Source organism: Anas acuta, chromosome 10 (genome assembly GCF_963932015.1).
Source record: "Anas acuta chromosome 10, bAnaAcu1.1, whole genome shotgun sequence".
Classification (NCBI taxonomy): Eukaryota; Metazoa; Chordata; class Aves; order Anseriformes; family Anatidae; genus Anas; species Anas acuta.
The window spans coordinates 8,667,692-8,693,078 of NC_088988.1; the positions used below are offsets into that span (position 1 = coordinate 8,667,692).

The 25,387-nt window shown below is 36.8% G+C and overlaps 1 protein-coding gene across 8 annotated transcripts in view; it reads right to left on the reverse strand.

Moving 5' to 3' along the window:
• The window catches only part of CDH11 (cadherin 11), a 362,024-nt gene that overhangs the window by 37,568 nt on the left and 299,069 nt on the right, over positions 1–25,387 (reverse strand). For 2 of the 8 annotated variants that reach the window (XM_068693719.1, XM_068693720.1), the window contains one exon: positions 2,683–2,813. The exons of 1 other annotated variant lie outside the window; for it this stretch is intronic. The gene's annotated coding sequence lies outside the window, so the exon portion shown is untranslated. Of the gene's footprint in view, positions 1–2,682; positions 2,814–2,995; positions 3,130–14,085; positions 14,179–16,743; positions 16,795–25,387 lie in introns of all 8 variants that reach the window. 5 more of the 8 variants (XM_068693722.1, XM_068693724.1, XM_068693723.1 and 2 more) reach the window with 5 other exon arrangements.

The following is a 25,387-nucleotide window of genomic DNA, read 5'->3' on the forward strand; positions in this document are numbered from 1 at the left end:
TACAGCAGGCAACTGGAGATGTAACACTTTCTGTTCGGATATGTAGGCCTCATTAAACATGCTAGCATTGTAATAAGACAGGGTGATTCTATGCAACTGAAAACTGATCTCCTTTCTACATGGCATTTGTGCAGAAACAAAGCAACACAGCAATTTCCTTTCAATATCTACCCTGTATGCCAGGAACACTAGGTTTACTATGTGACAATTAAAAACAAATAAGAAAAAGGGTGTTATATCTGAAAGAAGCAATTTATACAACACTGAATTTGAATATCCAGCAAGTGAACCTAGGTTTCTCATCCTGTATGAGATAGACATTTAATTATGGCAGTATTCGTTTTGGGGGTCTTATAAATTGACCCCCATAGATTAAGCATTCATATATAATTGTTTTTCAGAGTAATGTAATTGCAAGTAACTCAATCAAGCCTGCTCTCACTCCCTTCAGAACTTCAGTACATAGACCCCATGCAGCATAGAGAGGAAATCCCTAGTCAGGATAATCCCATTTAAGGAAACTACTGGTCATCTTTGGTGTGGCTTAGTAGCCAAGCCTACACCATAGCTCCAAAAGAACTCAATTGTGTCTTTCTGTCTGTGCTGTTCCTCTTTGTTCCATTAACAATAGTTAAACATGAATATTTACTTTGTCAACTGTTTGATTATCTGGATTCTGAAACAGGAAATTAGCATTCCTGAACAGGCACAGCTGGAAACAATTTAAGGAAGAAGGATCCTTCAAAAGAAGATAAGAGAATTTAAGAAGCATATGGATGCCCAGGTTTACATAATAATCAACAAAAGCATGCTTGTTCCTCCTCTTTTGTAAGGAGCCACTTCACACTATAACCAGAGAGAACATCCTACAGTCACTCTGCAGGAAGCTTGCTTTCAGAAGTGATTTGCTTAAACTCTGAAATGTAAAAAGGTTTTCCAAAATTGATACAGCAGTTTCTCACATAAAACATTAAAAAATAAAACAATTTAAAAAATCTTGAGTAGAGATCCAGTCTGCTAAATTCATACTGAGAGTGAAGAGATTTTGTTTAAGGTTATTCATCCAGTCATTTAATTTGTTAAAATTAAATCTGTTTGGAAGTATAGCTCTGAAGTCAAGAACAAGAAGAGTAGAACAAACCCTGAGCCAAACCACGAAGGCAGATATAAGTGCCTGAAAAGGCAAACTGAAACAATTCAATGAGAAACTACAAGAAGATCCACATAAGAGTGCATGGACAGGAGCCTCGATGAAACCGAAAGCACAACTACTTTAAGGTATTTTTGCTATGTCTTTTTGATGCCCATATGTGACTTGAAACCTAGTCAGGAAGTCTTTGGTCAAACTGAACTATCTTTAATTTCATTCAATTGAAAAGCTGCATTTGAAAAAGAACAGAGCATTGCTTGCAAAATTTGGACCTTGTGTTCAGTGAATGACAGGATATGAATCTCATACGCTGAGCTATTCCTAATGAAGAAGCAAAGGAGCTCACACATTTCCCAACTAAATTAAATTGAATGCTGTTGATATCACTGTCAAATACACCCTGTTTCATCTTCACACTAATTGCTGCAGCCTACCTTAACAAGTTGGTAGAGACCATACACATATATCCTATATAGCTGCAGGATGCTGTCCCATTTGACTGCTAGAATTAAGATTATCACCATTTAAGGACATTTCCACTGAAATGAAGCATCTGTCAAGCAGGACTTGAGTGCACTGAACATGAAAACTGTGAATGAGTCAGCTAGACAAAGAGCTTTAATATCCTGGCTTTGCTCTCTTTATCCAAGGCAATTCAGATGGGATCTTACTTTTGACCATAAAAATTATAATATTTATGTATTTGTTATCTAATACATTTAATGTATTTCCCTGTTAGGTTAAATTTAAAAAAGGCATGTATACTTCTGTAGGTGGACAATTTTGACATCTGAGGAATCACTGGTTGAAGCAACCGTAACAACTGAAAGTCTCAGAGGGTATGAAAAATTAAAAGCAGCAGAGCAGCAGACATACCTATTTTTAGGGATAGGGTTTCCCATATTGCCCTACTTCCACACTTTCTACAGCCACCTTCTCTGAAACCCAAGAGTCACCACTGCAATTTTTTTTCTAACCCAAGTCTGAGCATTTCCTTTCATCTCAGAAGTATTGCACAAAATATTAAAGAAGTAAACCAAATGTTGTCTTAATTACTCACTCATGGAGGTGCAGAGTAAGAAAAGTATGAATCTTTTTGACTGATGAAATCAAGTTGCAAGCCTACGTGTTAGAAAATTAGTTAAATTTCTGCTTTTCGATGATACATTGCTGTGAGTTTTCAAGAGGTTCTCTGATGTTTTAAACAAGAAATTAGTGTGATTCAAAAATGTACCATATCAAACCATGCTTTACACACATAGCATGACAGACACTGTCCTACAGCACCAGCTGTCCTGAGCTCAAGACCAATAATAAACTGTATGAAATTGCATGAGATAAACTCGCTAATGGCTCACAAGAGAGACATTAGTCATTGCAGAAATTTCCCCCTATATTGCACAGATATTGGAGATACTGTAGGAATATGGAAATGTAGGAACATTGAACATGGAGATACTGTAGGAACAGGAGATGGCTAAACGTATCTGACTTGTTACTCAGAAGATCATACAGTTGGATGTACTACTTACCTTCACCCACTGGAAACTTGTTGCCAATTTACGTAGCATATTCCGCACATTTGAAATGTCACTTAATGACACTGTGACAGCAATGCAGAAGCAAGCTTTCTACTGCCTCTTATCCAGTACTTCAGCTCTGGCTGCAAAGAACGAAAAACTTCATTTAAAATTCAATGCAGTGTCAGTACCATAATAAAAGAAAATTCAAGTCTAGCCTATAAACTATCACAGTAGCCCAAAGAGAGTTTAAAGACTAGCAATTAAATAATACTTACATTCCAAAAACAGAATTAATAAATAGCTTTTACCTTAACAGACTTACTATTGCAAGAATGTTCCCATAACTAAAATGCTGGAGGCCATCTCAATATTCCTTCACATCTTTTTTGTTATCTCCTGAAAAAACAGATTTCTATGGAAAATCTGTTCTGGGAACATTATCCAATACAAGACACACTGCAGGGAAAAAAGAGAGTAACAGCTGCAGATACCATTAGCCAACACAACGTGCTTTGAACATTTCTAAGTGCTCTAAAGGCATACTAGAAAATTAGTATTTTTACCATTATGACAGAGAAGGGAGTAGATTATTTTAGTAAGTGGAACCACCACTACATTAGAGAATATATATCTGGGATTAGACATTTGAAAAAGAAAATGAGTAAGAGGTGCTTCTGTAAGAAGTTCATCTGTGGTTATTTCAGTGGTCAAATTGTTTGGTAAATGGGATAGTGCACTGTGACATTCCGTATAAAGGGCACAGAAACAAAAATAAACCAGCTAAGTCACTTCTTATGAGTTGAGGTAAGTCTTCTTGCATTTAAACAAAGAGGTTAAGAGTGCTCAAGTTTGAGGGGAGCATGCAGTCCTTCATCATTCTAAGTATTTCTGACAATGTTTTCACACAAGTAAAAAAACTACAGCTGATGTGACTGAATGTCAGAGAAACGCTCAGTATTATCTACTGTTATGTACTGTATTTCTGATTCTACTTGATACCTCAATAGACTCTTAAATGTGTACTAAATGAATCCTATGACTAGGCTTCATTTTAGCCAAGGAAATCAGGCTAGGTTACCCAGGACTTTCAAACTTCTTAATTGGTACTTTTAAAAGGAAGAATTACTGCACAATAGGCTCCACAATTCGTGTTGTTACCATTTAAAAATATACATATGTACATCCAAATCAGTAATTTTTTTTTCAGTATCAGACTATTAAAGCTGCCTCATCTATATTGATCCTCCATTCTATACTGCCTTTCTACCCCCATTAAAGCAATCATGATTTACTGGCACAAAAATAGTTCAGCAGTACAGGGTAAATTCCGAAGTTGCTAGCAAAAGCATTCAGGAGAAATGGATAGGCATTGTCTGAGTATTAGATTTTCAATATTGCAATATTTCACACTTAATCCACAAAAGGAAGACATAAAACCACATTGCCAGTTGTGTCTGAAGATATGTTAACTCACTGTTTTAAAAATGTCATACATGTTCATCGAAAAACACATTCCTAGATAGTGAATTTTACTGATAAGCTCAAAGAAATATGGAATGTTCTCTGTGATGACAGTCCCTAATACACAAAGCACTTGGTTTATTAAAATACTCTACATATGCAACATATTTATGCAATTTGCTATGATGTGCATATGGCATCTTAAATATGTTAATTCTGGAAGCAATTTTTTTTTTTTTCATTAAAGAACCCTTTTGAACTAATTCATCTGATTTTGAACTAATTCATCTGAAGGAATGAAAAGAAAGACTACAACTGAATAAACTTCATTTTGATATTTCGCTCAATATCTTTACAGATGACTTCTTTGCAGATGACTTTGCAGTTCAAGGATTCTTTTTGCCCAAGATAATTGATGTTGCTTAGATATGTATTTCTCAAAATACCCTCTTACACATACCAATGGTCTAATTTTTTTTTTTCAAGATCTGCTTTTGCTTTTAGAAGCAGCAAATATAGTTGCTAATAGATACTACCACTCTTCAGTATGTCTGTAGTATCTAAAGCTACACTATTAAGCTTTATCCTGTACGTTTACCTGACCACCAGACAGCGAAGTGCCCACATAAATAATAATTTAACTGTCAAATAAAGGCTCCATTTTCCTGCTACACTGCATTTAAACAGACATCAGAGGTTACAAATCAATATTTTTTGTAGTACTAATCATTAGTTGAAGCAAATAAATCTTCATATTAACATCAGGCAAGGAGAGAGAAACTCCTGCAGATATCAATTTTCATGAAAACCATGATTTAAGACTGCTGAATGATTCCATTATTAATACAGCACAAGAAATAGTTTAGCTGGTTAATTTTGATACACAGATACCAGATAATATCCCTTTTACTGTATATTATTTTTCTTATTTTCTGTTACAGCCACAATAACACTAACTACATAACCTTTAAAAAGGGGAGAAAAGGAAAACAACTGCTGTATTTACAGAAGACTGTTTCAAAGGCCAATTATAATTATAAGAAAACTCAAAAAAAAAAGGAAAAAAAAGAGCCATTAAACAGCTCTAATGCTCCAAATAGACTTGACACAGTGGCACTTCAAATCAAATCTTCTACCAAGATTTTTTTTAATGTAAAATAAGCCGTGTCTTCAGAGTCAGTTTATACGAAGTGACAACTTGAACAATTTTTGAAATGTTGCTAGTTAAGAGGGGAAAAAAAAGCCAACCAACCCCATTGTCACTATGGTAATTATTTCACAATGCCTGATGTTAAATGGGCAGTCCTGTGGCCTAAGAAGCAGCTGAATCCTGCATTGTCCTTGCATGATAAAAAGATTTGAGAGTCTGAAAAGCACAGGAACGGAATCTCACAGCTTCTTAGACTTTGCACTGAAAGGGCCATTGTAACATCATCATAAATCCTGGGCTCCCCAGGCACTTGACAACTAAAGCAGTGGACAATAGAATTCTTGTGTTGAACAAAACACTCCTTGTCTGCCAAAGGGCTTATCTGCTTCATTTACAAATGTCTTTCATTGTACCAAAATAATTCCCTATTAGAAAAACTATTAGGAACAGAACTAAATAAATATTCACAGCTTTGTGGTCTGTTTGGCAAAATGAATGAACTAATACAATCAAGGAGCATGCAAAATATGAGATTTAAATCAAGGAAACCCTAAACAACCTCAGACCTCTCTTTATTTTCCTCTCTTCATTTTCCCTCTTCCCGATTGCATGGAATTACACTGAATACATATTTGTCTCTATAAAAAGGACTTGGGCTATATCACACAAGAAGAAAAATTTTAGAAATCTGCAAAGATCTTGGGTTGGAGCAAAATTGTGTCCAATGTGCTTTTAAAGTTATGTATTTCCAGATGAGCAATTACAGAAATAAACTTGGGGACATATCTGAGAGTTCACTGAAAGAGAGGCAAAATACTTAGAATCATAAAAAGATTAAAGCTGTGGGTTTATAACTACATATGCTTAGGTGCTGAGAAGGGGCTCAGATTTTGAAACAAAATTGTGGCCACATTATTGCAACTTCTTTTTGCATGAAGCTCAATGAAAATTCTGGCAGCCAACATAAAAGTGAGTGAGAGAACAAAATATTCTAGAAATACATATTTGCAACTTTAAAAAGTGTTTCTAACATATTCAGAATTCCATTGCAGTGGATTTTTACATAAACAGTTATTTGATTACAACTCACTAGAAAAGTGCTTATGGAACAACAATTTCCACCCTACACAATTATTAAGACAAAAACCTACCAATCTGAACTGTTAAAGTCAAACAATCAACACTGACCATATCCAAAGCAATAAAGTAATCAGTATGGCTAAATCAAAACACAGAGCAGTTGAAACTTCTTGACCGAAATGCTGATCGTAAGTTATTATTCAAATCCAATAGAGAAAAAAAAATACTTTTACACAGCTCAGGCAAATGGCTGAATATTTTGTTTGTTTGTTTGTTTTACTGTGCCTAATAATTACTTGCCTAGCAGACATACAAGTATTTCTAACCTGCATATTAAACAGATATTCAAGTGGGAAAATGAAATATTCAGAATGTATACAATGAAAAACATCAATACTGTTAAAAATACAAGAAAGATTCCAACAGTACGGAAAATAAAAATAAAATAGATTTAAGCTCTCAACCACAAGATGACAGATTTAGGAATATGTGAGCTTTCCATGGTTCTAACATGAATTTGCAGTGCCACACACCACTTAACCTTCAAGCCATTTCTAAAAGCACACTGTAAAAGATTCCACCTATGAAAAATGTAGTTATCAGTACAAAAATCAGAGGAAAGAGGCCTGAATTCAGACCTCCCACATGCCAGCTGAGTATCTCTACTGTTTGGGCTCAGAGCTTCACCATTTTGCCTCTCACGTCTCACGCTCTCTCCTCAGTGACTAGTTATACCTATATCTTTAGAACAGTGAGGTTCTGTTTTAACAAATAATTTAAACCTAACTTCTCACAGAATCACAGAATCTCTAGGTTGGAAGAGACCTCAAGATCATCGAGTCCAACCTCTGACCTAACGCTAACAGTCCCCACTATATGCTATTCTCATATGCTATTTATTGATTTTTGCTGTTGTAAGCTATGCATCACCAGAACTACCCCCCCACTCCCCTGAAGATGCATCACCTGTATAAATATAGTTTGCATAAAGTTATTCTGATCACCTGTCAATTCACAATTCTGGAATATGTATTTTAATTTTTCATTTTTAAACAAAATATGTTTCCTGCCAGCTCTTCAATTCATCCCAGCTCCTCCTACATGATACACAGCCACACTGCACTGTGCTATCGCCAGCAGTCTTTGCTTCAGTCTCTTAGTGCAAAACCAGCATTTAGCCCTGCTAGTGAATATATATAAAATATATATACACACATACAAACACACGTGCCTTGACTAGGGAGGAAGTGTCCTTGGCTATGTATAAATTGTTCCTGCAAGCTATTATTTTAGCATCTAAATAAGCTTATGCTCAGATTCTCCCGGAAGGTGATTCAATCTTTTTTCCATTTACTACGGGCAGCTAAGTTTGGTAATGTGAATCCCTATGTGCAACAACCAACACAGCATTCTAGAATACTTCAGGTGGAAAGGGACCTCTGGAGGTCATCTGGTCCAACTCCAGCACTGAAAGCAGTGTTAATTTCAAAGTTACTTTAGATAATTAAAGCTGTCACTTCATCAGTGTTAATAGCTGCCATTTGCAGCACAACCAAGTGCACTCCATGTGGACATGAATGCTCCAAGGACTTACCATCATAGGCTGAAAGACAGACAAATAAAAAGTCATAGAGTAAAGAAAAGCACCGAATCTAGAAGAATAAAAAGACAATTGTGTATAGTTTGCCTTATAAATATACATACGCATACAATTTCAGGGCCTACAGGCAGGTAAGCACCAATGCCTGACTGACCACGTTTCAGGGTCTATGGGATGTTGGTACAGCTCTGTGTGTGCTCCTAAGCACCCAGAGCCCCCTGTGCTGGGCAGCAGTGATGGAGGAGCACACATTTCCTCTCTTACTGGCTTCCAACACCACAACACTTGAACTCTTCAGTTTGTTTCAATTACCTCCTGGTTCTGAGGTGAGAAATTGTTAATACTCACATTTTACAGTATTGAGTTGAGTCCCAGAGATGTTATGTGTTCAACCCATGATTTGCGTAAGAAGCCTGTCATAAAATGAGGGTTGAAAACATATTTTGTTAACCAAACAGTTGCGCCATCTCCTCTCTCCTCCAGAAGGAAAGAAGGCCCTAACCATGCAGCAGGGACACCTTGTGGTAATGCAGGACATGTGAGGAAAGGACAAACCCCAAGAGCTGCAGAGAAGGCTCCACACAAACAAGGTTCAAAGCCAGTAAACAGCCTGTTTCTCCTCCTTATGAACCACACCGATTTTATATTCAATTCTCTAGCAAAATATTTTCCCCTGGTGTTCCCTTGCCCGCACCGTTGAGCGCAGGCCGATGAAGTTCAGCAGAGTGCCGGGAGCAGGCCGGCCTGCAGGCCGACGGAAAAGCTGTCCTGAATCCTGTCAGAACTGAAGGCCACAAACGATGGCTGAAATTAGCAAACTAAAAGGCAGAAGAGCTGCGTGCTCTCATAAGAGACAAAAATACATATTATTGCTTTTCTGAATACTAACAGGCTGCAGACTGAAGCCCAAATCCTGCGTGCCCAAAGCCAAATTAAATAGCAGTAAAAGCAACATTTCACATGGGCTCACAATGAACAAATTAACCCCAATGTAAAAGCTCTTCACAGACCCCATGCACACTCAGGCCCTGTGCTCACCTAATACAATACAACTTCATCAGTTCCTCTCCTGCTTTTGGGTCACAAGTGCCTGAAGGCAGGTGATAGGCCCTTAAGGATAAAGTCTGTATTAATTAGCTTCATGCTGCTCCAGTCCCGTCCTACCCAGGTACTAAGAATACAAGCCGATTGGGAGGCCTGAAGGCAGGTATGTTCTGTCATTTTAAATATCATAAATCAAGCCCTGTATCTCCATGTTTCCAACTTCTCTGAATTTCTTCTAAAAATTGAATTTGGAAGAAGAGAATCCAGAGCAAGCAGATACATAGTTTTTATCCACACATGCCTATACAGATATACACATAAATAAATCTTAATAAAAACATTTCTTACATCCTCCTCACGCATAAACAAATATTCCTGTGTACCACACTGTGTATGATTTTAATTTCTTGGATTTGGGAAAAAAAAGAAAAAGAAAAAAGCACAAGACCTTATATTTGCTGTCTACTAGATTAATTTAAGGATATATTCTTAAAACACCACCATTAAAATGTTCATATATATTCCCTCTTGAACAAGCATATACATTAACAGCCTACAAAACCAGTTACTACCACTGCAAAAAAACAAACAAACCAAAAAAAAAAAAAAAAAACAAACGTGGAATTGCTCTAAAACCACCTAAGTCATTCTGGAACTAATCTTCCCCCAACAGTAGATGTCAGTGCCTACTGGAGTGGGATCCTGTTGTCATGGAAAAATTCTTACGGCAAATTTTCACTACAGATTTTTTGTTTGTTTGTTTCCTCCCATTGGCACATTCACTGGTGTTTTTCTTCCACTACATGCAAATGGCCAGATCCTTCTATAGTAATCAATAGCAAGGCTATAGCATGGGCCATCCTCATAAGCAATTGATGCTCACTTTATCGCATCTTTCCCCGCCGCCAATTTCAGTAGACTGATTTCTATTTCTTTCCTTTGGCTTTCTTCTGCTCTCTTTTATCAACCTCTTCTAGTGACCTGAAAAGAAAACCTAAAAATTGAGAGCCACTGAAGTATATGCTGAATGCTCCCATTAGTCAAGCTGCAGGGGACACTCAGCACAGGAAAAAAAAAAAATTCAACTAACCTTTCAAAAAAAATCTTTATATAAATGTTCAACAAATGTTCCTGCTGGTTCCAGTTCCACTGGAGACACCTGAGAAAAAATAGTTCTGGGACATCAGAGATACCATAAAGGAGAATAGCTCAGAATTCGTCCAAGAGACTCAAGAGAGACACAGTTCTTTGGTCTTAGGGACATTTTTTTCCTACCTTCTCCCTTTTATTAATAAATAAAGAAAAGAGGAGTTGTTTAAAGTCACCACAGAGATCTGACATTTTTGAATATCTGTGTGCCTCATTCAACTCACTGAATACCTCTGTCATCACAGAGTGATACGTGATTCATTCTGGGAAGCCTATTGCAAACCCAGCAATAACTCTTCAAACATTTTCAAAGATTTTAAAAAAAGTTTAATTCAGACTTATTTCTGGACTGAATACACCTCTATTTCCCCTTCCCCCCCATCTTCTTCCCAAACCCCCACTCATCGTAGCTTGTCTAAATCTAGGGAGGATGGAGTGAGGGGAAAATGGATAGTAAACTTATTTTAGGTCAACCAAAAGGCATTCACTCTCTTTCCTACTCTTCTTTTCCTCATTTCCTTTTGTACTTTCTCAAAGGATATTACACAGCTGGCTTCTCAATCAAGGACAAGGCAATGTCAAACACATTAATTTGTCCATGAAACATTCTTTAAGGGTTGACAAAAGAAAGCTTAAAAAACAAAAAAGACAAAGCTAAACTTAATGATTCTGCGAACAAGCTTCTTTAAATGGTGCATTTCAATTTTCAGTACCGAACAATACTGAACAACCAATATTTTGATACTATTCCCAGCATATAACAGCATATAACTTTCAAGAAATGGTAAGTAAAGATACAGTGAGGTATCAATGGGTAAGCACGGAATTCGGAATACAAGCAAGCATTAAGAGAGTTCCATGATGCCTGGTGCACACATTCTGCTCACAACTAATGCAGCTTTACAAAATTGCAGCAATGTTTATGGCAAAGATGATATGTTTTTCCACTACCTATTATTTCGGGATATTACAGTTCAGAAATTACGATATGCTAGTATTTTTCATGCAGTTACTTTGTCTATATTTGGTAACATGCCTATCCTGTATTCTGGAGTTGAAATATAAATGCAGATCTGTTTCAGTTGCATCATATAATGAAGTGCTCACAACACTGAAGCTCACAGTCAAAATTAACCAGAATATTTGACAATATTAATATTTAAGATTTGTCTGCTCTTCATTATGCCTCCCAAATACCACAGAGCTGTTAGTTTTCTGTTGTGTAATTATTACAAGCTATGAGCAAGTGCATTATGAGGTTTCTTCAAAACAATGATTGTGAAATAGAAATATGCATAACTAAATAATAACAGAGCAATTGCTCTCCATATTCAGGAGAAACTGAATGATTAGGAAAGAATTCCTACTGATGTCTATAGAAGTTTTGCCTGATGAATACAGTCCAGTAAAGTAGTAAACTCAGACCGAGGGAAGATACACTTAAGAAACAAAGGGTTGATAAAAAACAGACAAATGAACAACAACAACAAAAAAACACTAGTTGGCTCAAAGCTGAGACACTACATGCACTGTTTTAAATAATGGGAAGTGCTGATCTCTTCTCCCTGGTAACCAATGATACAACATGAGGGAGTTGCACAAAGCTGCAACAGGGGAGAGATTCAGGCGAGGTATCAGGAAAAACGTCTTCACTGTGAGAGTGGCCAAATACTGCAACAGGCTTCCTAGAGAGATAGTTGATGCCCCATGGCAGTCAGTGTTCAGGAGGCATTTGGATAATGCCCTCAATAACACGTTTTAACATTTGGTTAGCCCTGGAGTGGTCAGGCAGTTGGATTTAATGGTATTTGTAGGTCTCTTCCAACTAAACCGTTCTATTCTATTCTATTCCTCAGAAACGCACCTACTCTCTAAATTTCAGTTGTTTTCTTTTGGGACTGAGCCAGGAGTGCCCAACGTTAACATAGCCAGACAAAATGGAAGACTGCACATGGAAACAACCTAATGCCTAATGAAAGTCAAAGATAACTTTACAATAACAAAAGAAGTCTGTTTGTTAACTGTGCAGAAACGAGGCTTCTCAGCAAATGAATGGAAAGGTCTCTTTGCCAAAAGATTAACTAGAAAAATGTAAGTGGAATAATTTTCATACAGCAGTAACATTTTTCCTTTTCAACTGAATTGGACAGGGACAGAAGAATATTCCAGGCCATAACTTAAGTCTCCTGGGTGGCCTTGGGCAGATTTGCTGGGAGTATCTACACAGTATATTGCTGGCAGATGTGAGTTCCTCTGCCCAAGTTCCAAGCTGAGTTGAATGTGAATAAATGTGGTCAGCACAGCACTGAGCCCAACCCACCAAGTCCTACTGTGAGGCGAGGCATATGAGCTTGTGATCAGACCTGCTAATTCAGATTTGGCACCATGATAAACATGTTTGTGTAGCTCCAGTGGGCTGAGATTCCATCTGCCAACAATAGACTTTGTCAACATGCCCTCTGCTCCTCAGCTCCATCACTAAACTGGAGATAATAATTAACGTCTGAATCTGAAAACTATATTGTGAAGGTAAGTTAATTTACTCACACCTTGATCGTTAAGATGCTTTAAAAGCAGAATCATATACCTGCATAATTATTAGTTAAGGTAAACCTTTTTTCCTGTGCATGCTGCAGAACTGAGCCAAAATAAAGCTGTATACATACTTTATGTTCAATTTGGTGAGCTCTCAATTTGTAAAGTATTAATAAAGATACTCATGTCTTCATATTACCCTCAGGTTAATGAGATGTATAAGTATTTGACAACTCAACATATCTAAAGAAACTTGTTATTTTGTTTTCAGAGGTGTCAACCTTAGCGAGTTTTATTAAATATGACACCTAATAGCTTTACCTAAGAGTGCGGACAACTTTGCTTCAACAAGTTGCTGATTCTCCAGTCAATATTCACAGTAATTCTAATTATAAAGTAGTCATTTTTAACAGATAGCATTCTGCATGCTAAATTGTGGCTGAACACTTCAGAATACTCTTGAGAAGTTTCAAACAACAACAATAAACTTCCTTACTCCCTTTTTAAAAAGAAATCTAGTGATTTATTCTGACCATCTCAGACAAAATGTCTAGTGTTTTCACATTATTGTTTACTTATTACTATAACTGTAGCACACAGAGAAAAGGAGAGGATGAGGAGAAATAGAGAGAAGCAAACCACAGAAACTCCACTAAATGTTGGATTTTTCCTTTTATATTTGTGTTTTATTCATGTGCTCTTTTTATGCTTTTAGTTTTCAGGGCACAAGAACCTCACAGGCCACATTTGAGAAAATAAACCTCAACAACCCCCTACATCAATACGGTATAATTTTATAAGTGGTTACATAAATTATCTTCCAAAAACTTTGTGAAGAAATATCTTGTGGTATTGAGAAATACACAATGCTGCAACTCCAAAGGTCAAGATTTCATGGTTTAAAACACTACACATCCATAAATATGGTACAGTAGACCAAATAAAAATGACCCAAAGTTGCAACTTTCAGAAACAAAACCTGTGCTGTGTTGAATTTATAAATTTAGATGACAGCAGGGAAAACCACATACCTACACAGCATGAGGGCAAAACACCACAAAGCACCACATGCTGCTCTGCCCTTCTCTAAGTATACAATAATCAGCCATTTACCCAAGCCTGGTGCAAGCATAGTCTTTTCAGCCTCTGGAAACACATAAACCCGGTAAGCTGTTCTTTATGTTATACAGATGTTATTAAGTGCCTTAGGAACAGGAAACCGAATTGTATATTATCAGAAATATGAAACAGACAGCTGGAAGTGAAGTGGTTGAGCTGTACATTTTCCCTACAGATTTCTTTGTGCCTGAGTTTCCAGTATTAAAGTTGCCTCATTCCAGCACAGAAAGATCTCAATTAATTAAAAATAATAACTGCAGGAAAGGTTACTTACAGAGAAGAAAATAATTCCAAAGCTTCCAAGAAATTCAGGAGCATAACTTCAACTGAAAGTCTTAATTTCATATATCATTAAATCACACTGATTCTGAAAAAAAAAACAACAACTTGTGATGCTGGGCACTTAAATATTCTCCCCCATAACAGCAAACTCAAACCTCAGAGTTAAATATAATAAACCCACATGTGCAATGAAACTTCAGTGCAACTGTTCAGTGCCTTTCATCAAATGTCATTTATTTGAATTTTCAAAATCAGAGCCAGTATTTGGTTTGTGCTCTAGAGAGCATATTTTCCCTGAATCTATCCAGGTAGGGAAGAGATTGCTACATGAGCTCTTGTACATACACAAGAAACAGTCGCCTCAAGTTACTGGCCAAACTCAGGAGCAATCTCAAGGGCCATATTCTGCATTGCCCCGTACCTGCGTTTGCCAATCTGACACCTGGAAATGGACATGCCTGCTATCCCACAGCCCTGTAGGGGCAAACACGACCCCAGGCTTGCTAAACCCAGCTCTGAGTAGAACAAAGCAACTTGTGAAACAGGAAGACAAGTATAGCTGTCTTGAAAAAAAAAAAAAAAAAAAAAAAAAAAAAAAAAAAAAAAAAAAGGAGCCTTAAGAATGAAGCCAGCAAGCTCTGAAGAGCCAGCAGGCTCCCATGTTAGCCATATGCCTTCATATGTCTGTTCTGTGGGAGTGTTACAGCTCCTGCTGTTCCATTCTTCACTTTTTAAAGAAAATGTTACAAGGCCACGAGGACTCACAAACATTTGTTGACATTTCTTCTGGGTCAGCCTTAGGAGGCCTGCAAGAATTTAAACATATGGCAGTATTTAGTTGCATGAGGGAATGGGCTGTTTCAGAGAAAAGCAGTCTTTGGTTGCAAAACAGTTTAAGCCACCATAAAGTGTTGTGTTTTGTTTTTTTTTTTTTTTTTGGCCAAAATCCAACCTTTTCTCATTATATTTTTACATTATATTTTTTAAAGCAACATCAGCTTTTCAGCTGAGCTGGTATAGTGAAATATTTCACAACATTTTCTGATGTCCTCCACACAGGCAGTATCTTGATCTGGGGTTCCAGATCAGACAGACTTGATGTATGTTTAGACTTGGACAGGGGAAAAAGTGTTTGACTGACCACGGAAATGAAGGCTATCTTCCAAGCTAGTCAAGAGACACAGAACTATGACCGTTTTGAAACACAAGATTATTTGAATTGGGTTCTCAGCACGGTTCAGCATCAGTACTTACGCATTTGCAAAGCAGAACAGATTTACAAGGCTTTATCTTGTTATTCAGATGACATTGTTCTAAGTCAGTTGCTAGTAAGTGTACGATAGCTCACTTGTTGCATTCTTTATGTAACAGTGTATAACATATTGCACACAGGGATCTGAGCTGAGCTTTGTCTCAAACCATAAATAAAGGGCAGCACAATGATAAGCTTACCCAGTAGCAGACCACGAGCACTCCTGACACAGCCCTACTGACCAAGCTGCAGCACCAGGTGTATAGCACAGCAACACACCTCACAAGCAGAGGTGAAAGCCATGAGCAGACTGGTTTTCCTTCAGCACTTTTTCCCTCAATATCACAGCACACAAAAAGGAGCTGCTGCCACTCTGTTCATTTGCATGAAATTAAATAGGCCACAACCATGCTTATCAATGGTATAGCACTGTACTTAAAATGAGTAATTTCAGCAGTTGAAATGAAAGGTCTTGCATGGAAAAGCAGGGTGCAAGAGCCATTCTCTTTTCCAAACCATACAATGGACACGGTTTTTAAAACGTAGATCTGAGCAAGAAATGCTTTTCCTAAAACATTCTGTTAGCATGTCACGTTAGATGTCAGTTAACACAGATGAACCAGAAGAAGTCAAATATAAGCCCCTAGCCCTTGGAGCCCTTTGAGGGTATCAGGAGCACTCTCATGTGTCCCTGCAGCCCTTCTCTGGTTTGAACAACACTTTGAAGCCTAAAAAAGAAGCCAGGTTTATTTTGGTGAAAATAAATTCATTGAAGAAGGTTCAATAAATTCATTGAAGAATGACTGCAATAGATAAAGAAATGTTTTTGAAACTATAATGGAAAAGCCAAGTTATCTATTTTTAACAAGTGAATTGCACAAATAAATAAAACAAATCTGGATGAGGAAGTTTAAAAGCTGTATCTAATATGCTTTCTATATGCGCTGTCTTGGTAGGTTACTAGCTGCCAGCAGGCATTGTTGGTTGCATTATCTATGTTGTTAGCCAGAAGAATGAAAGTTACTCATGTGTTATTTTAACACAATCACAGAATGGAAAAGCAGCAAACTCTCTGAAATTTCCAGTAAGTCAGAAGACAAAACTTTTGTCATTACAAAACTGAGATCTACTCTTTCTGTAATCAAACCAGAAACACGCACAGACATTGTATGGACATATAAATTATTTAAGTAAAGTTTCAAGGTCAAGTTACTTTTATCTAACTTCCACACTCTCAGCAAAACTATCATTCAAACTTTGTTAGGATTATAATTTTTGGAAAAGTGGTCTTTGCAGTCTTTAAGAACCACAGCACATTGCATATCAAAATTTTACAATTAAAAAAAAATATATAATTGCTACCATTAATGTGGTATTTTTTGAAAGCTACCAACTTACATTAATCTTTCATCCAAGATTACATTTTCTTCCAAACTGTTCAGTCATAAACTGCAAGAGACAAACTGAGTTTTAGAATACAGTGTTCAGCCATGATCACAGGCAGGCGAACAAAAATTACTATGAATAAGAACTAGTAACTTCAGAGGAAACAGTAAATCGAACAAATACTGGTTGTTATCATCAGGTAACAAATCTGATGGTTTTAGAATAGGCAGGTCTTGCTGACTTGTGCTCAAGATCAGAATTTGGCCGTGATGGAAGGACCTGAATGTAAAGAAGACAAGTTGCCCAGTAAGAGGAAAGTAATGTCCTCAATGGAAATCAGCTGCAAATACTTTACTCAAATGCCCATTTGATGCAGTTCATTAAAATTAACAGTTGAAAACAGTCTAACACAGTAGTGTCCAACCTGGTAGCTGAATTCAAAGCTTAAGAACATGTAAGCCAGATGGATCAAAAGATATATCAGCAGCACAGGAAAAATAACAATACAATGAATAAAAGGGACCGTATGAGTCACTGAAATGTCAGTGATAAAATGTCATCAGGGAGCTGAAGCTATCAGCTTGTAACAATAACTAAGAGGTTAAAAATAAGTTTTATGTATTCAAAGAGTGGCAGGAGGATTTAACTGCAAACTTTTCATTGCCTTCAGTGGCAGGGCTGCAAAGCAATTAAAGCAGGGAATTGGAATGAAATTTTTGTACAAGCACCTGGCATTAAAGTCACCTTCCTGCCAACATTATGATAGAAGGCAAAACACACAGGTCCATTTTTAACTTTAAGACAAACAACGGATTATTGAGCCTACAAATCAAAGCCTTTTTTCAAGGAAATAATGTAAAAAAAATAAATAAGATGGGTTCAGTACTGGTTCTGTACAAAACATATATAAATACGAAAAATAACAATGTTTGGTATGAAACTGCAAGACTACTGAGTTGAGGAATCCTTTAGGAGTAACAAATTCTTGCAGGATCGCAGCGGTATACTAAGGGTTTTCTCACACGTTCAGGCTGAGAGCAGCGTGCAGCGCAATGCCCAGGTGGGCAGGCTGCTGAGGGTGCTTCAGGGAGCCAGGGAAGCTGGCCTGCACTGGCACAACTGCATGCCCCACGCTGTACTGCAGAACCAGTGCTATTTATCACAGGTTTCACTACTGCAAGTCTTTGTCTTACAAAGATCAGCAGTTGTGCCCTTGCACTCTCCTGGATACAGTTCTAGCTATCAGCTATATTGAGTAGAATTTAATTCCAACAATCTGAAATCAGCAAAGAGTTTGTGTCTGTATTTAGCTACTTACCACTAGCTATTCATTCTTATTTTACGTGATAAGAAATTGAAGACGCTCTGATACACCCATAAGCAATTATAAAAGCTATGCAAATATTGCCAATGTATCTATAAATATTCATTTCATATTAAATCTTTTTGATCAGTTTCATGCGCTTTCAGATTCTGTTTCTGCAAATATTTCCCTGAATTCGGATAATCAAGCATGTTTGCTGAAACAGCATATTTTAAGTAACTATTCACAGCAGACTTTCAACTTGTAATTGCTAATATTCATGTCAGAAACCTAATTCAAAGAACTACACTTATCCATTTAGGGAACTGAAGTTTATCATATTGCTTGTATATCCTATCAATACAGCTCAAAATGCATCAAATGGGTCACAGAATTTATCAGAATAAAATACGATCCTGGTAAAAATACATGTTAGATGCATTGTGCAAGCAGTATACTGAGATGAGGAAAGCTGGTGATATACGTGTTTCTTGAATATTTTACTGAAATTAACTCATTTTCAATGAATGTATTAGAATATGACTATCACAAGGGGAAGAGCGAGAAGACCCTCATTTAATGAATTATTTGCAACAAATTAAATATCCTCGTAAAAAAAAAAAAAACTTTAAAATCTCAACTATATATACACAAAAATTTTCTGTATTAAATGATTTCAGAATACCTCATTAATAGATACAATTCTAGAACAAGCAGATGAAAATTAAGTTGATGTGGTTTAATATTATTCTCTTTAGGCCTGATGTAATCCATCTGAAATGAATGGAAGCCAGTAAAATATATTTCTTGGCAGCTACTTGCTTGTGCCTTACCATATTATCCATTCTTTTGATGAAATCAATATTTATTAATGATTTTTTTTTCACTTTTAAAGCACTGCAACTGTTTCTGAAAGCCACCAAAAGCATACTGTCTTCTGCACAAACATGAAGACAAAAACTTGAAGATCAATTTAAACTCATAACACATAGCCACATTTTCAGCTCCTGCAGTTCCGTATTATTCTTTGGTCAATATTTGTATTCCTCTACCAGCTCAGCATGAGAGAGTGCTTCAACTACTTGTAGCAACTCATCCAGCAAAGCTACCTCTTTGGCAGGGTTTGCTCCAATTGCTTTGCTCTTTTAACACACTCCTCTCAGCTGAACGTGCTCCCATACACTATCATTGTTAACGAGACCATGCCCAATCCCAAATTCCAGAAACAGTTGTACTGTATCAATTCACATTTTTCATTTGTATGAAGGGCTATGAAATATAAAAAGGCCTGGGTAATTCCAGATTATTGTAAAGCTTCTCTAGCTGTTAATTTTCATTTTAACTATTCATAATTAACATCCCAAGATTTTTTAAAGGAAGACTCTCAGTGGCATGATGTGTGCTTACTTCAGCTTCAACTTTTCCTACTGTGGCTGATGTACATTGTGAGCCAGATACCACAGAGATATGTAGCGACTGAGAAGTGTCATAATTAAAAATACAAAGCTCGAACACATACGAGATTAAGTGTTACATCTATTTGCTTAATTTTAATTTATAATTAGAAACTATGAGGAAAGGACAATACATTATCATGATTCAATGGCAAATTAGGAGCATCTGTTAGGATAACTGTAATAACCACAGTTAGAATTTCCTATTATCTACGTCCAGTTGAATGCCCAACACTTCTGGATATTGTCAGATCTAAAACAAACTGTAGCCCAATTTTCAGCAATAATTAGCTACAATTAGCAACCTGGTGGCTGCCTCAATCAAAAACATCACAAGCGGGGCTTAGTAATTCCCACCACTTGGGCTGAAGTACAGATTTGATCAAGATAATTTTCCGGTTATATTAGGTCTAATAAAATATATTGGTTCAAGCAACTCCTATTTTTATTATCCAACAGTATAAATGTCTTTGTTTCACTGAAACAAAAAAAAAAATGATGGAAACTATTCCAAAGACATCTGCTCTCTTCCCAAAGCTCAGTCCCATGAAATTAGGGAAAAGCAGAGAAGCCAAGCACAAGTTCAACTCACCACTAGAATTTTTAAAAGATCAAGCCATTCTGACATATTACTAGTACTGCTTTCCAATCCTGGCAAGATATCAGCAGACCAGCAATGCCCTTATTCTCATTTGGAATGATTTGTCTTCCTTCATGACTATTTATTACAACCCCAAATAAACTGGATATAGTACAAGCCTAATTTCTTCCTAGTCTTGGGAAGGAAGACCTCCAATTCACTAAATAGATATTAACCTTTTCTACCGTCTTGCATAAAGTGCCAGCATGTGTTCAGTAATAGCTTCAGTTCAGATTATCCTCAGGTAATTTTTGGCTTGTGATAAAACACCTTGTAACCTTTGTGTTTAACAAGAGCTAAGGATTAACCAGGCTCAGTTGAAAGGAAGATGAGGCTGACTGTATCTCTGAGAGGGACACAACCTTTTCTACATAGCCCAAATGCCATTACTAGCATATCTTCAGTTCAGTTGCTGTGCCAATGTCATTCTCCTTTCATTCTAAGCTGAGCTAGATTTGTGTGCTTAAAAAGTTGCATATTCTTTTAATTTGTCAAGTTTTTAAATCTTGAATACCTCTCCAGCATCTGAATTGCTCACTTGCTTCCTGTTTTGGCCCAACTCACCTTCTTATCCTTAGGTACCGAATACCAACAACATATTTTTCTTAGTTCATAGTGTTTTGTTTGTTTGTTTTGTTTGTTTTTTTCCCCAGGTAGGAAAGGTGACAAAAAAATAAAATAAAATTCAAAGCATTCTATTAAACACAGAGGAGTAGCAAAAACATGGAACACATAACTCAGTCAGGATTCTCACATGTACACAAAGAAGAAACCACATCTGCACCTTATTTTCATTAAATCTGACTTCTGGGGAAAGAAGAACAAAAGAGTATGAACAGGAATTCATGCTAAAGGATAATACTAATGGAAGGAATTTGTTCTGTTTGTCAAGCACATTCCTTGACCCGCAGACAAAGGAAAGATTCAGCATCAGCTGATTCTCACCCTCTGTATTTCATTTTGATTTGTACAGTGCCAAATCCCTGTAATATAAACTCACAGATGCATTGCACATCAACCAATAATGGTGAGGAGGAAATAAACCCACAAAGGTTTCCATAGAGAGGAATGCTCCTGATATTTGCATCTCACGTCATTTGCATCTTCTCTCTACTTGAACATCTTCCTCAGCATCTCATTTCTCCTTGGTAGCTCCCACACATCTTAAGACAACTGTAACCCGGGATGGCTCTGACCTACAGAAACACCAGCCAGCTGATTTTGAAAGCACAAGAACTTGGCACCGATAGTTTCTCAGTTATCTGGAATAACGAAGTGTTTTTTGCACAGCAGCAAAATGCAAGAATGCCATGTGTACTGCAGTAATACTAGCTTTCTTGGTGGGCAAGAAGCAACAGAGCTGTACCAATTTAACAGTTTTATCCTCATGTAACTGCTACTGACGTATCCAAACTGATCTGTAACAAAGAGATTTGAGAACTTTTTTCCTTTGGTTTCTGTCCTACCTCTCCCTAAACAACCACACCTGCAAGTACAGACTAAGAGAGAAAAACAAGGAAAAAAAAAACACCCCAGCAACGCGTGACATTTCCTAGTTAAGAAGTGCTTCATTTTGATAACAATGTCAGTGTGCATACACAGCACTAACTCCTTCCTCATGTTCTAAACTCCAGGCTGCGGTTGTCCGTATTCAGCCTATGTTTCATCCACAGGTTTTGGGTTTCCTACACAAAGCTTTTATATAACATTTAAGAAAATTCTTCAGACGTTTTAAATTACTTAGACAAGAAATTATTCCTGGTTTGACAGTAAGACCTATAGCCCTAAAGGCTCTTGTTTTTTAAAACCATGTGCAAACATATTATAAGAGATGGGCAGAGCCATCTGGGGAAGTATAAAGAGATGAATGACCTGGATAAATACCATAAAACAAGTCATTAAAACAATCCACAATGGTAAGAGAAGAACCCACATTTTAAATAAGATTCCTCTAGATTAGAAAATGTGATATTAACCCATGTGCTCTATTTATCTTTTTTGTGGGTTTTGATGGGATGTAAAATCCCTTTTCATTGATACCTTCTTGTGTTGGTGATTAGTGTTTCTTTAAAAAATAAGACATAAAAAAAAAAATAAATTTAAAAAACAGCAGGAACTTTAGAGATGTCTAAATAATGTTGGACTTCCTCTGGCACCCTGAAAATGTGGGTTCAGTCTATGTCAGCCAGGGACGTATGGTTTCACTCACAATGGTGTAAGATAAAAACCTGAGAATAGAAATATTTCAGCTGGCAAAGAAGAGTCATTTCTGCTATATGAGTTTTATTCATGAACTGATAAAAGTACTCCTTTGCCAACACATGCTGTGCCTGAAATAAGGATTGTTATTGATATAGATGTCCTAGAATAACTATATTATCAAACACTTTCTACTGCAGAACAAACCCAAAACCATACCCTCTTTGCTAGGATTTTTTTTCTTTAAATTTCTGAACTGAAAAAAAAAAGAAAAAAAAGAAAAACTTAATTTTAGAGTAAAAGGTTTGGAGGTATTTAAAGGGTTATAAGGGTTATACATAAAGTTATTTCTTTAAAATATAACATCTTTTACTTTTGAAGCAAATTTATTTTTCTACTATTGTCCCAGTCTCAAACTAGACACAAATACTAAAGAAATAATTTCAGACCTCTTACCTGTAAAGGCCATTCCTATTCTCTGAATCCATCAGTCAAATCTAGTGGATTTTTCCTAATACTCAGCATGCTAAACAGAAACAGCTACTGCCAATGTTAAATGAAACAGAAAACTCTCCCACTACACACACAGTGCCACGCTCTCCAGAACAGCCGCGATCTGAGGAAAGCCGTACAAGCAGTGATAACGCATTCTGCAGCAGAGACCAGATAAAGCCCTCATTGTAAAGCTGAGCACGATGTGTGGTTGTCTTTGTAGAAGCACCATGGTCTGATAGCCACTCAGAGAGCTCAGGGGCAGAGTGATAGGTGGGAAAAGACTTGCTGGGCCTCCTAGCCCAGTGGCTGCTGCAGCATCACCTGCATCACATTAGGCACCATCAGCCTCTTCAGAGCTGAGCCCTCACCAAGACCAGCTTTTGGAGCAGTGTCCCCAGTTAAAACATCCATCCCTGGAGCTCTGCAAGGCTGTAGGGGTACAGCCCTGAGCAACCTTGTGTGATCCTGCAGCTGACTCAGTTCAAGCAAGAGGCTGGACTAGTATGACTTCCTGACATCTCTTCCACCCTGCATGATGAACTGATCTGTGATACTTACCCATAAAACTCATCTGATGTATCGAACCACTATTACCTCTAGAGTATAAATTAAACTGTAGCACTTGCATTTAAAATATAAAAGTGTGCATACATACATATGTCTGTATACAATTGTAAATGCCATTCCAACTCCAGGATTTAGACAATCTTGCACTTCTCAAAAAAATATCAAAAGAGAAAAATGTGTGTCTGTAAACATCCATACATTCTGTCCTAAACAGAAACAAGAGGCAGACAAGAAACAAATCTGGAAACTAGTCTCAATCAAGTCTAACTGATGTGATGTGGGAGCTAGCAATTTGTCTCAAGTTCAATCTTCCATCTTATCAAAGTAAACATTTGACTTTGAAAACTCTTACATGACTCATTTGTTAAGAACACTAAGAGATCAAATTAATTTTCCTCTGAATTAAAAAAAAAAATAGATTTTTTTTTTCTTCAAGGAAAGTATTTTAAAACAGAACAAGTGTGTTGCTTTATGATTTTCTCTGTTTTAGAATCTGAGAAAGAACTTCCAAATAGTGAATGCCCTTACTTTTCTGCATGAAGAAGTTCAACTACTAGGTCTATGACTGAAATAGATGGTTTGTTAACATTATTTTCAAAGAAACTGGAGATAATAAAAACAGTTCAAGAATAAGAAAAAAATCTATCGGAAATCTATAGCATAATATATGGGGAAAATATTTGGAAGAAATTATTAGACTGTATTGATTTAATGTTCTTTCTTTTGAAAGCCTTAACAGTTCCTTGGGAGACTATTACAGCCACAGCTATCTGAATTTTGTTTTGTTCTGTGGTGTCCTCACCACGTTCTTGAGGAATGGTTTGCCACAGAAATAAAATATTTACATTACCTCCGTTTTAAATGTGAGGAAAAATAATCAGAAAGGCATTAGTAGTATTGAACTTGAACAATAAGCTGGAAAGCAGCAAGTAACATACAGGGAACACCTTGGGATCTAATAGACTTCAAACAGTTCTCACATTTCTTTTTCAATGGTAAAGGCAAGACTAAGAATTTCAAGAGGTGGATTAATCAAATGTACACCCGTAGGCTTTCTCAGGCTCTATGAGACTATAACAAATACGTAATATCTAATCTGAAAAAGCATGAGAGTCATATTATACAGAAAAATAGAGCTCATCTTTAATGACCTGAAGGACATCAAATAAACCGGAATCTGAGTGGACTTAAATTCCACTTTCTATTTCCTTATTACCAGAATCTTTTAAGAACAGCTTTGGTATTCTCCGACTAGAAGATCCCCACTCCAACAGTTTTTCTTCCAAACTGACTTTAGGAGCAACAACTCACCCGAGGATGCTACTGGGGGGAAGTTATTTAAAGACTGCAGTTCAGAAGAACCAGACAGATTTAGTGGGTTCAGTCCAGGTTTAGGTAATCAAAGCCTGTACAGCTGAATGAGTTGGAAGGACTTTAGTAGCTTTATCTTGATCATTCAACAGGAGAAACTCTTCTGACAACCACTTAGGCTCAGTGCCATGTAAATAGTCTGGCATAAGTAATTCAATCTTCTTCACTCCGCTTCCTTGCAGTAATCTATAGCCTCTTCAAAAAACTTATAACACTGTTTGCTTCTGAGGATAAGATGCATATTGTGTACCTGGTTTAGCATCCTCCATATCATTTAATACTCCCCAAAATTTGAAGTACGTAATAATGATTGAAGTAAGTGGAATCACAAATTAAAATAATACTAATAATACCAATACTACTACTACTACTAATAAGATCCCTGCAATAAATGTGCTCTAAGTATGAACTGAGTTTTGCGAATCCACTGTACGTGGCACTTTGAATACTTAGACCTGACCTATTAAAATTCAACAGTAAAAATCCTACTGAGTTCAAGGAGTTCAAGAACGTAGAAAGGAAGTCTGTTGTACAAGTATATTTAAAAATGAGCAATAGAGACAAAAGCTAAAAGAAAAGTCCAGACACTAAAAAGATGAAAGGCTAAACAATATGGGGGTGAAAAGT